Consider the following 12,375-nt stretch of genomic DNA (forward strand, 5'->3'; position numbering starts at 1 on the left):
TGGGGGACATCTTTTGGCTTTGAGAGAGAATCAGTGTAAAGTTCTTAGCCAGCCTAAGTCCGGCAACTATTGGATATCAGTGTACCAAGAAAGTTTAATAATACAAGGCAGATGAATCTTAAGATGCATTATTCCTAGTGGTTAAAAATGCTGTATCAATGCAGTAATGTATAAAGTCAACATGTATAGGTTTTCTTTCTACTTTCCACAGGTTAAAAGAATCTTCAAAGAGGCAATACTATATAACATACCATAATGCATAATGACTAACTGAAGTCCATTTCTCCCTAGAGAAATGAGAGCCAATAGAGAAGTATTTGTAGTGCTGTAGCTTAAGCATGTTTAGTTTTCCTTTGTGTTAGTTTGCTGGGGAAGGAGCTGAGATAATGCTAATGCATCCTAATTTGTGGATGAATAGGTGGTAATGACTTCACAAAGTTCCTTCTGTAATATTGAAGGGCCAGTACCTGACAAGTTCTTTTTCACAGTCTTTTCTTTCTTTCTAATTCTCTTTCTTGCAATTACTTGCCATTTATGTAGGAAAAATCTTCCATATACGAATAAAACTGAGGTTTTATTCTTCTGGGCTGCATTCTAAATACACTGCTGATTTATTCACTGAGGGACACTTTAAAGTCTCTACACCTTGACACATGAGACTTTCTTTCACTACAATAAAAAGATGGTTGCCCTATTTTAAAAGGAATTTTTCTGCCGTGGGTACCAAAGCTCCCTTCATTTTTACTTCAGCTTTGGGAGACTTTATGGATGTTAAAATGCACCAGGCCAAATTCTCATTTTCAGCAAATCTGCTTCGTTGTTTGATTAGCTGCTGCCACTGACTGACAAGGATTTATGAATGACCATTCTAAATGCCCGTATAGCCACCACTTAACCTTTGGTCACGAATAGGTATGTGTCCATCTATCTGATTGACCCTTTTTTCTCACTGTATTACATTCAGTAATTCTACCATTTTTCTAGGTGCATGAAATTGCATGTTAACTAAATGACACCCTGACTGAAACATTGGAAGTGGTTATAAGTAAATCTAAAGGATTTATCCACTTTATTTTCAACTCTTCCTATCTTCTTAAGCCTTCTTTTAAATTTATAATAGTAATTAAGTATACTGTAGTTATATATAATTTCTGTATTATTTTTGAGCCATATATATCTAAGCATTTACAATCAGGGTGGTACATTTGGCATTTTGCAACAGTTCATTTCCCTAATAACAGAGGTTTAATGAAATTTGTAGTCCTTCAATTTTAGATATAATGCATTCTAGCTATAGAATTTAACCTGTCTTCTTCACAGAGCTCCCCAATATTCTTAATTTTTAATGTAATATTCATTCTACTTCATTCTGACTACAAAAGTATTGAATCTGTTCAAAGAGATGGGAAATCTTGCCGCTGAGAGTAGAGGTGTATTTGGAAGTCAAATGTAATATACTTATCACATCAAACTCAAGTGGGATTTTATTTGGTTGTTTTAATGTTAGGCTTTTCCATATCAAATGACTTTCTTGGGCATTTCCAGCCTATGAAACAAGGTATAATTGGCACAGCCTGTCTAAGTGATGCTATTGTTGGACCTTGCAATTGACTTTCTCCACTGTATTCCAAGGTTTGGTTATGGAGAAGCACCAGCTGCGTTAACCAAACATCTCAAAGTCCTATGGCAGACACAGTAGGCTTATTTCTAACTTCTTACATGTTATGCTATAGTATCCACAGGCAGTTTGTTTTCAAACACAGCACAGATGTGCGTTTCTTTAAAAAAGTAGTTATGCATAATGTTTAAAGTACATATCCACAGAGCTTAGGATGGGGATTTAATGTTTAATAGTTGGCCTGTTGTCAGTGCTTTTAATACAGAGTACTGCTACTTAAAGCAAGAATAACAAAAGTAAATACTATTTTACATGATACTACTTAATACCCTAATAAATGACTGGTCTACTAAAGCAAATCCATATCTGAATTTTCTTTTCAACGAGCATGAAAGGATCATTTTAATACTATTTTGATATTTTTCCCAATTGGTGTGTCTCAAAAGTAGGTTTATATATTTTTGTTAAATATGGTTTTATGCTAGTACGTCCTGAATTCATAACTTTATTTTGTAATTAATCAATATAAGACTAAAAATAAATAGCACGCTTAGAGAAGAGCAAAGACTAAGACACCAAAGCATGCTCTTGGAAAATCACACCTGAAATTCTTGGATACACTTTTTAAGTATCTGGTATTATTTGAACAAGAAAGAAGAAGCACAGGTGAAATGTAGCTTAACCTGGTCAGTCACTCTAGTCCTGGAAACCAGGGGTAGATATATGACCCCACCAGGGTTCTTCTGAGCTCTTCTGCTTGTTGATTATTACTTAACCCCTTGGGTATTTAACATTTAAAACTCTAAAGTCTGTTTTACCAAAAACAATTGCAAGAACTAGATAACTAGGGACAAAGCCAACTGAATAATAAAGAGCATGAGTTATGGTATATTTGGAATAAATTCAGGGTCCCCCCCCCCAGGTATATTACAGTATTAAAAAGCCTGGCTAACATATATTGCTGCTAAAAAGTGGCCCTGCCAGAATGGCTTTATCTAATCCAAAAGAATTAATTCATAACTTAGTAGATTCTACATATGTGATATGCTTTGAAAATGTTTATCAGTAATTCTGAGTAAGCTCATTTATTTCTTTTACTTAGTAAGTCTTCCCCCCTCTGTCCACCCTTGGCAGTATAAAGATAAACATATCCAGTTTGTATCCAACATATCACAAATTATTAGGTAACAAGGTCTACATTAATGAATTTATATTACATTGCTGGTCCTTTTGAGTTTATAACAATGGTATGTTGTCTTAAAGGTCTACCACCATTTCTAGTAGGTGGGCACAGAGTAGGAGATATTAAGACACTTCCTGATTATGATGCATCATCTAGTAAACACCCTGTGTAAGAGTCACATTGACTTTGTGGGATATTCCAAAACCTCCTCTCTCCATCCTTATCCACATCTCTGTAACTGCACTTCTCCAGCCACAATGCCCCACCCTGGGGGGATAAAAAGGAAACCCTCTAAAAGCCCAAGAAAAGTATTCTTAGAAGCAAAGCATCTTCATCCCATACTGCCTATGAATTTTTCATAGAGATATTAGGATATTTATCCCAATTCTGAATTTCACATTTGCTTTTCAGGCTGTCCTGCTTATATTTAAGCTGAATTATACTAAGAAAACTGAGCTTCAAATAAGGTAAATGGAGTGACTTTACCACCTCATTAAAAACACAGTCAAACTCAAGCCATGACTCAGTAACTAAAGTTCAAAAAGTCAGTTATGTAATGTACAGGATCAAATATAGGAAGAAAAACAATATTTTTACTCAATCTTCCATTGACCAAGTAAGGAAAACTGTTTTCATTATCAGATGTGTATGGAATTGATAATTATTACAAACAAAACAATATTATACTATAAATTTAGACTGGACAGAAATGAAGCACTGGACAGAAAATATTTTCAGCTGGCTCCTTTAGAGAGCTAGGCTTGGGTGGAGGATGGATTTTATAAATTTTTATATTATTTCAGAATGTAAGGATTTTATGTAAACAAGCAAAGGGAAGGTTAAAAACTCTTAAAATTTTAGGAAATCATAACATTCTTTCTTCACTACTATTCCATGCCAGTTATAAAATATTCCAATACTTAGCTTTCTTCAGCATGCTTAAATATGCAAAGGTTCATTTATAAATATTTGATAGACAAATAATCCATAAGTATTCTCTGGCCCTTATTTCTCTGTCTCTCCCTTAGATAATTCCAACCTCCTCCCCTGATAATAAGAAAATAAAAACATTTTGGTGAAATAGTACATCTGGACAAAAAATACAGCTTGTTGTATTTTACTTCTGGTACATTAAAATACTTTATTTAGTTGTTGTTTTTCTTAGTTTCAGAAACCTAAAAGAAGGTCTTCTATTTCCTAAAGGATAAAATTGGATCTAGCCTCTTTAGTAGACTCTATCACAGTTCTATTGTTTGCTGTGTTCATTTGCTTAACGAATTGCGTGAGAACAGTCACTGTAATGAAGTGTGTGTGCTGGGGGTGGTGGGAAGGGCATGGGAAATGTTTTATGAAAAAAGAAGTTATACGCCTAATACTATAAAGTAACATCTAATGAAGTTCTTTTTAAGTGCAATATATTTATTTCTGCTAGAAATGTATTATCAACATTATGTAATATTTGAAGCATTACATGTTATTTGTAAACAGCTTAAAATTATATATTACCCAAAATTGTACAAAAGTACAAATGTGTGGATGTTAATTTCTTTCATTAAATATGATGTGTTTCGATATACATGCACACATTTACACCTTTCATTATCTCACACACTTTGTGACTTTTGGTACCCATTTCCTCACCTGAAAAAAAAAAAGAGGAGGATTAGGTAAGATCAGGGGATCATAACTGGCTACTCCCAGGCCAGACACAACACACAGCAGTTGTGGTTTTGTTGCAGGGCTGTGGTTTTGTCTTTAGTTGCACCTGAAAGTCTTTAGAGAGGACATTGCTCTCAAGTTGCCACCATATTCCTACACTCCCTTTCACTGATTCACTCTACCTGATGAATCTTTAGAAGTGCCAGTCTTCACACTTTTCTGTTCTGAATGATACCGAAGACTCCATAAAGCTTAAAGAACTCCTACCTCTCAGTCCAGTCATGACCTCTTGGATGTGCTGTAATATTACACAAAGCAGACTGACACAAAATAAGATTAGCCAAATTCAAAGTCTTAACCCTTCTTCCATGTAACAGTCCTTCAAAATGCTTGATGTTATCAAACCTTCTGCTTTCAGAAGTCTGCTCTATTACCCTTAATATTTTGTGCATGCCAAACACCAACCTTTAAAAATCTATTTGGAATAATTCCAAGCTTATAGAAAAGTTGCAAGAACTGTACAAAGAAACTCTGTATACTCTCTACCCAGATTCACCAATTGTTAACTTTTTGCCCCATTTATCATTTGCATTCATACTGAATAGTCAACGCATACACACACACACACACACACACACACACACACACACACAAATTGTTTTTCTGAACATTTGATAGTAAGCTTCACACATCATGCCCTATTATCCCTATAGTAAGCTTCACATATCATGCCGCATTATCCCTAAGTAATTCAAAGTCTATTTCCTAAAATCAAGAAGATTCCAGTAAATATCTACAGTAGAATTAGCAAGTTCAGGAAATTTAACAATGGTACAATACTGTGATCTACCATCTGTACTCCAGTTTTGTGAAATGACACCAATGATGTCCTTTGTAGCATATATTTTCCTTCAGTAAGAAGTATCAGATCCAGTTCAGAATCACTTACTGCATTTAGCCGTCAAGTTTCTTTAGTCTCCTTTAATCTGGTACTTATTATTCCTCAGCCTTTGTCTTTCATGGCAAAAGAATTCCTATTTTTCAATGGCTTATAATTTATTACTATCCTTAGTTATCTTGATACTCAAATCATCCCAGATTTGGTCACTGGGAGCCCCTTAAATTGGCTCCTGTGTCCTCTTGACATGCCCTAATTTACTTTTTTTTTTTTTTAAGTTCTTCTTCAATTTCTGGCATAACACACTGTTCCAGGCTCATCCTGTACCTTTCCTGCCTCAGCCCTGTAATCAACAGTTTCTACCAGGAGCCCAGATTCCTTTTAGTTGGGAAACTGTATTAGTAACCAATATCTGGGTGCCAGATGTGCTCACTGTCATATGTTTCTAGGCCTTTTCAGCTGACAGTGTTAGGAATATATATATATATATATATATGTATGTATGTACTTAAGCACACATGTTCAAATATACGTGTGTGTGTGTGTATAAAATGTATTAGAAATCATGAGTTTATGCTGGTATCTTCAATTCCAGTGTACTCCCATAGGACCTTTTTTTCCATGCTTTGCCCCATTCCATATCTGTATTTGCCTTCTTCCACAATGAGAACCCTGGCTCCCAACAACATCAACATATTTATTTACTCAATTCTACTATACACCCCAAATAATTTCATATTGCTTCTTTCATACAACTACAATAAACCTTCTAAAAAGAGTTCAGGATTTGTTTGCAGCTGTTTACCCCGCTACTCAACTAAGTGTATATAGTCAAATGACATGTTTAGCAGTTACTTAGTTTTTTTCTCCTATATGGTTATGTTATTCACTAGCAATACAACTGGGCTCATTTGTTCAGTTTGCTTACAGTTTTAAGGTTTTTTCCTCTCCTTCTTGCAGATTTTTTAAAAATATATATATAATATCAACATACTTCCAACAACAAAAAAACTTATAAAACTAATAAGCAATTATAACAAGGTCATAGGATATAAAGTTAATAAAAATAAGTCAAATGCTTTCTAATATATCAGCAATGAACAACTGGAATTTGAAATTAAAAATATAACACCATTTATATCAGCACCAAAAAAAAAAAAGAAGAAATACTTAGGTATCAATAAAATATGTACACAATCTATATGAAGAACACTACAAAACTCTGAAGAAAGAAGTCAAATATCTAAATAAATGGAGAGATATTCCATATTTGCAGATAGGTAGACTCAATAGTGACAACCAATTTGATTTATAGATTCACCACAATCCCAAACAAAATCCCACCAAGTTCTGTGGCTATCAACAAACTGATCCCAAAGTTTACATGCAAAAGACCCAGAACAGCCAACAAAATACTGAAGAAGAACAAAGTTGGAGGACTGACAGTACTTGACTTCAAAACTTACTATAAAACTACATTAATAAAGACAGTATGGTATTGGTACAAGAACGGACAAGTAGATCCACAAAACACAACAGAGAGCCCAGATAATAAACCCATATGAATACAGTTGACTGATCTCTGACAAAGGAGCAAAGGCAATTCAGTGGAGAAACTATAACCATTTTAAAAAAAATTATGCTGGAACAACTGAATATCCACATGTTAAAATACTAGATCTAGATACAGACCCTGAACCTTTCACAAAAATTAACCCCAAATGGGTCATAGGCCTAAATGTAAAATGCAAAACTATAAAACTTCTAGAAGATAACAGGAGAAAATCTAGATAACGCTGGCTTTTTAGATACAACATCAAAAGCAGATCTATTAAAGAGAAAGTTAATATGATGAACTACATTAAAATTTTTAAAAGTCTGTTCTATGAAAGACACTATTAGGAGAACAAAAGGATTGGCTACAACTGGGAGAGTATATTTGCAAAACATGTATCTGATAATGGGTTTGTATTCAAATATACAAAGACCTGTTAAAACTCATCAATCAGAAAACAATGTAAGTTTTTAATAGGCAAAAGATCTATGTGAATAGACAACATACCAAAAAATATGTAAAGGTGGCAAATAAACATGAAAAGATGCTCAACATCACATGTCATTTGGGAAATGCAAATTAAAACAACAATGAGATACCATTACACACCTGTTAGAATGGCTAAAATCCAAAACACAGACAATGCCAAATGCTGACAGACAAAGAGCAATAGAAATTCTCATTTATTGCTGGTGAGAATGCAAAATGGTATAGCCACTCTGTATGACAATCTGGAAAAGGCAAAACTATGGAGATAGTAAAAAGATCAGTGGTTTCCAGGGGTTTGGAAAGAGGGAGAGAGGGATGAATAGGTGAAACACATAGGCTTTTTAAGGCGATGAAACAATTCTGTATATTATAATGGTGAATACATGACATGATGCATTTGTCAAAGCCCAAAGAACTGTACAGCTCAAAGAGTGAACCATAATGCAAAGTATAGTTACATTAGTTAATAATAATGTATCATTATTAGTTCATCAATTGTAACAAACATACCACACTAATAAAAAGTGTTAATAACAGGAGAAACTGTGCAGCAGTGGAGGGGAAGGGATATATGGGAATTCTGTACTTTCTGCTCAGTTTTTCTGTAATCCTAAAACTATTCTAAGAAATAAAGTCTATTAATTTAAAAAAGCCAATGAGATACCACTTCACACCCACTATAATGGCTATAATCAAAATGATGGACAATAACAAGTGTTGGCAAGGATGTGAAGAAATTGGACCCCTTGTACATTGGTGGTGAGAATATAAAATAATGTGGCTGCTTCGGAAAACAGTCTGGCCATTTATAAAATTGTTAAACATAAAGTTACCATATGACTCAGGAATTCCTCTCCTAGGTATACACCTAGGAGAAATGAAAACATATGTCCATGTAAAAACTTGTACATGAATATTCATAGCAGCATTATTCATAATGGCCATAAAAATGGAAACAACCCAAATGTCCAGCAACTGGTAAACAGATAAAATTTGGTATATCTGCAGTGGCTGAGAGTCCGCCTGCCGATGCAGGGGACACGGGTTCGTGCCCAGGTCTGGGAAGATCCCACATGCCGCGGAGTGGCTAGGTCCGTGAGCCATGGCCGCTGAGCCTGCGCTTCCGGAGCCTATGCTCCGCAACAGGAGAGGCCACAACAGAGAGAGGCCGGCGTACCAAAAAAACCCCCAAAACAACAACAACAACAACAAAAAAGAACTAAAGTACTGATAAATGCTACAATATGGATGAACCTTCAAAACACTAGGCTAAGCGAATGACGCCAGACACAAAGACTACATGCTGTATGATTCCATTTATACGAAATGTCCAACAGAGGCATATTCAGAGAGACAGAAAGCAGATTGCTAGGGGCTGGAAGGAAGGAGGAATGGGAATGACTGCTAATGAGTATGGGGTTTCTTTTTGGGGTAGTGAAAATGTGGACTTAGATAGTGGTGATAGTTCCACAACATTGTGAATATACTAAAGTCACTGAATCCTACACTTTAAAAGAACATATTTTATGGTATGTGAATCATATCTCACTAAAGCTGTTACTTTAAAACACAGAAAAAGCTATCCAGAAAATATTTTATTTCCATTTTGTAGGGCCCAACTTGTCAACTTTGAGGACTTCCAGGGGGTTAAATCTTGTGTACTTGTGAGTTAAGAGTGAGCCGTCTAGAATCTTCTGCCTGCCTCAAAATTCTTTTTTATCTGTGAAAAGAAGATAATACTGCCTATTAGATAGCATTGTATGGTTTTAGGCTCTCAATTTAAATTGGCTTATTTTTAGCTCCGTTTTTTTTCCCCCCTAGGAGGAATTGTAGCTGGTTCTTTGGACTCCCCGAAAAGAAAAAGGTGATATAAATAATTCCTTCTCCATCTTGAGCCTTGCTATGATAATAATTGCTACCTTTTGTAAAACATTTACTATATATCTATGTACTTTATATACATTATCTTACTTAATCTTTGCAACAACTCTATGAGGTGGGAGCTATTATTATTCCCATTTGAGGTATGAGAAAATTGAGGTTTAGAGAAATTAAATGCTCAGAGATCTACAGTAAGTGAGATAGCCAGGATTCAAATCCTGTCTGTACTCATAACTAAGACACTGTGCTAACCCCTGTAACAAAAATTTCTAGATTTTAAGAAAAAAAATTTAAGGTCTACATTGCCTTTATGGAATCCAGGTATGCAACCTTAAATAAGAAACATAAAAGCAAAACTCAACAATTTTTCTCCTAAAGAATTTTACATTGTCACTGGTGCGTCTCAAGAAGAGGTTCAGATTGTAGCAAAAACAAGAAGGAAATTTTAAACTTCCACATTTACCTTTTAAGGATGGGTCAATATTTATGTGAAAGCAGGACTCTGCTGCCCAAAGCAAGAGCCTGGTGGTCTTCATATAAACACTTATTACTTATTTAGGGACATTTCCCCTTCCCTTTATACTCCAGTTGCCATTTTGGCTCCTAAAGGACAGACGTAATTAGAGAACAGGAACAATATAGCCCACTATACTTAAGAGAATGGAAAGCAAGTGGAATCAGGGAGGAACCAGAACAGAGATCAGGGATCAGGTGGAGGCCGGGTTGGGGCTGCCTGAATAAGTAGAGAGAGATAGGCTTAATTCATCTGAGTTGGCAGTGAGAGGTGTAGCAACTAAAGGACAGGATGGGGAATAAATTGTGGGGTAGATTGCAGAGAGTAAGACCATAAAGGTGGAATCAGAACACATAGCTGGAGATAGATGAGGAGAGAAGAGAAGCACTGTTAAGAATGGAGTTTGGGGGCTTCCCTGGTGGCGCAGTGGTTGAGAGTCCGCCTGCCGATGCAGGGGATGCGGGTTCGTGCCCCGGTCTGGGAAGATCCCACATGCCGCGGAAAGGCTGGGCCCGTGAGCCATGGCCGCTGAGCCTGCGCGTCCGGAGCCTGTGCTCCGCAACGGGAGAGGCCACAACAGTGAGAGGCCCGCATACCGCAAAAAAAAAAAAAAAAAAAAGAATGGAGTTTGGTACAGGGCACTGATGACTCAATAGGTATATTTTTCCAGCTACCTAAACATATGTTCAAATACTAACTAGAATCAAATAAGTTTAAAAGACTTTAATAAGGCCATGTAGTCCGAAGTCTTTATTTCATAGTTGAAGAAATCAGAGCTAGAGAAGTAAACTGCACAAAACATATTGGCTCATACACTACTGTGATATTACTTGACCACTATGTCATGATCAAAGTTAAATCTTAAGTCAATCTAAAATATTATGTGATATAAAACACAGCATACAGGTGCCTTATGTTTCATTTCTGTTTTTGCTATATTTTGTATTTAACCTGCCCATACGTATACTACAGTTCATTCTCTAATATAGTCTTAAGACTTCTGCTTATTTATATTGAATGTAGTAATTCTTGTATTAGTTACTTTGGTGGTAAATTTTTAAAAATCTCAGTATGTTGGAGTTTGTTCATGAAACTATCACCACTGGGTTCATGGAAAAATTGACTTTTGGGGTCTGGTATAAATATTCATGTATGTGCTTCTGTATATATTGGTTAAGTTATTTAAAAATTATTACTGAGTACCCTTCTGCTCAAATCAGTGTGCATATCTTATGCAATTAGGCAGTCTCTCCATGTGGGAGGGGAAGGAATTCTCCCAATTAATTAATGGATTACCTTCCTTCCCCAGAATGACACATGCCTTTATAAAGCTGTTCAAGGTCAAGGGGATCTCATTTCATCTGATATACATCTGAGGAACTAAACAGTATGGGTGGCTGAGAGAGCTACAGTTTTAAAAGGAGAATAGGACCCTCATGGACACAGAAAGTGGACTAGAACTCCTAGAAATTCCAACTTATTACAGATACCTTTTCTCCCATGGATGAAAAGGCAGGTTTATACAAACTGTCATATACAGATGCATTTACATTCAAACTGTATGCTTCACTGCAACTCGGTGACTTTCCATTTTCTTCTATGAAAAAGCACCTGCATCCAACTAGAATTTAAACAGGCTGTATAAAGTAATTCAATAGCAGCAAATGCACTATTTAAAAATGAATCAATCTGAGATATGTAATGGTTTTAGACTGAAGCAGCTGTTTTATAAAATATACATATGCAATGACATTTCTTTTAGTGGAAGCAACTTGCTGAAGAAGAATTTGAAAGAATCTTTTAACATATAAAACAGACCAATTCGAAAATAAATAGCCACCAAGAAGCCTATATCTATGGTTATTCTATTTTTGAGACAAGAATAGATACATGAATAAACAGAAATTTTTTCATCTTTGTGAATTTATAGGAATTCTTGCAAAAGTATTTAAAAAAATGAATCCCATTCAGTTCATCTTTTTAAAACTTCTTAATTGAAATGAATAAAATTACTAAATCAAAATGCTCAGAAAAAATCTTGGATATGTGATTCACTTATAGTTAGCATAATCATGAGATTCTAAGAATTTTGCTACCATTTTGGGGACTAACTGATGATGACAGACTAGAGATAAACACTTTAATGCCAATTCCAATTCTCTGTACCATGAAAGAGAAAAAAAGTACTTTAATGTATAAGAAACTGTGAAACAGCACAAATAAAACCCCATCTTGTATGCAGATTATCAAAGTGAAATTAGTACTTTAAATTATCAACTTATAAGTGGAAAATTTAACATTTTCAAAATGATATTTACTGAATTACCTCTATCTTTCCTGATGCATATAACCAAGCTAGCTATAGATGTAACTCAGCTATCCACTTATATTTATGTCTATGTATTTGCGAAAAGTTAAAACACTTAAATTTGATTAAAAACTTTCTGAATCAATGAAACCAAAGTCATTATTATTTGGAAAACCAACCATTGACCATAATGAATATCTTAATTATTTTGATACGTGAAATATGCAATGTAATTATTTTTATGCTGGATTATACTGGGAATTTCCCTAC

This window comes from Lipotes vexillifer, unplaced genomic scaffold, assembly GCF_000442215.2.
Source record: "Lipotes vexillifer unplaced genomic scaffold, Lipotes_vexillifer_v1.1 scaffold822, whole genome shotgun sequence".
NCBI lineage: Eukaryota > Metazoa > Chordata > Mammalia > Artiodactyla > Lipotidae > Lipotes > Lipotes vexillifer.